At 36.8% G+C, this 1,728-nt stretch overlaps 1 pseudogene; it reads right to left on the reverse strand.

Moving 5' to 3' along the window:
• Positions 1 to 1,263: 1,263 nt before the first annotated feature.
• LOC118602068 lies at positions 1,264 to 1,382 on the reverse strand (annotated as a pseudogene).
• Between the last annotated feature and the right edge of the window lie 346 nt (positions 1,383 to 1,728).

The following is a 1,728-nucleotide window of genomic DNA, read 5'->3' on the forward strand; positions in this document are numbered from 1 at the left end:
TTAACAGTCTGCTACATAGCTTAATTTACCCTCGCTCTCTCTCTTCATACAGAGCTCCTAGTTTTGCTGAACCATTTGAGAGTTACAGGTGTGATACTGGACCCCTAAATATTTCAACATTATATCCTAAGAAAAGGATGCTCTCTATATGGCACAATACTACACTCTTGTCCAAGAAACACAACATTGATGCAATATTATTTAGTATACAGTTTATATTCAAATTTCTCTGTCATGATGACACCCCTTGTAAATTTTTTTTCTTTCTGATCCAAGATCCAAACAAGGATCATACACAGCTATCAGCAGTATGTCTCTTTAGTCTCCTTTAATTTAGAGAGGTTCTGTGAACTTTTTGGGTCCATCTTTCATGAAACTGATATTTTTGAAGCATTCAGGTCAGTTGTTCTGAAGAATATATTATTTTTGGATCGAGCTGATGTCTCTTCCTCATAATTCTTCAGATTCAAGTTCAATATTTATGGTACAAATACTACACAGGTGATGTTTATATCACAACCAGAAGGCACAAATAACCACAACCAGAAGGCACAAATAACCACAACCAGAAGGCACAAAGTGGGTGAGATTGTCCCACTTTGGGTGATGATAAGTTTGTTGATGAGGTATCCATCAGATTTCTCCTTTTCAGGTTCCTTTATTCCTTGGAGTTTCCTCAGGAATCTGTGGGGTGATATTTAGAGACAGAAGATATTGATATGCAACAAACTTTCCCTATTGGTTTTAGCATCACTAGATGATCCCCTTCTGAATCAACTATTACACTGGTAGTTGCAGAATGGTGTTTTCCTCCTTTCTATCATTCGTACTCCATGTATTATCTGACATTCTTTGTAAAGAAAACTTCCTCTCCATATATGTTTGTGTATCACCATGGACTCATGGATTTTTAACATGTATGTTACAATCCTTCATTATTTTGTTATTTAAATTGTCCTAAATTTGTACAATGGGAGCCTTCTTCAAGATGGATCTTGTGTCCTTTTTACATGTTTCTGTTCATCTTTGATGATTTCTTCCTTTCTTGCACAATAAGATGTTCCAGGTTCATCTTAGATATTTACTGCTTTTGATCTGATTCTTTTTATTTGGGAGAGAGACTAAGAGGGTGAGATTGAGATTTGGGGAGAAGGTTGATAAAGGAGACAAGCAAGAAGATTTATTTATTTATTTATTTAAGCGACCCTTGGTTTACCTCACAGATTGCAAGGACCTCGTCAGCTTACAATCACTTATTTTTTAGGCCTGTAGCACCTGGTCTTCCTAGGTGGTCTCCCATGCAAATACTAATCAGGCCTGGCCCTGCTTATCTTCCGAGATCAGATGGGATCGGGCTTGTTCAGGGTAGCATGGCCATAGACAAGAAAGGAGATTTAGAGTAAGGAAATATTTGGGGGAACTCCTGAAGTTTTACCTTGGGTAGGTCCCTCAAGCCTTCCAAACCTGACTTATTTCTCCTGAAAAAATGGAGATTATGATGCCTATTGCATGAATGGGTTATGAGAATTAATAAACATGATCACTTAGCAAACGTTCAGTATGAGTGGCATATGTTCAATATTTGTTGGACATTTATTGTTACTAACATCCTTCCACCAAGTTAATTTCGGTGATACTTGTGACTTCCAACTACTGCTCCCAATGTAATTTATAATTAAACTTGCTTAAATATATGTTCTGAGGCTTTGTTTAAATCTTGCTCTAAAA

Source organism: Rousettus aegyptiacus, unplaced genomic scaffold (genome assembly GCF_014176215.1).
Source record: "Rousettus aegyptiacus isolate mRouAeg1 unplaced genomic scaffold, mRouAeg1.p scaffold_m13_p_4, whole genome shotgun sequence".
NCBI lineage: Eukaryota > Metazoa > Chordata > Mammalia > Chiroptera > Pteropodidae > Rousettus > Rousettus aegyptiacus.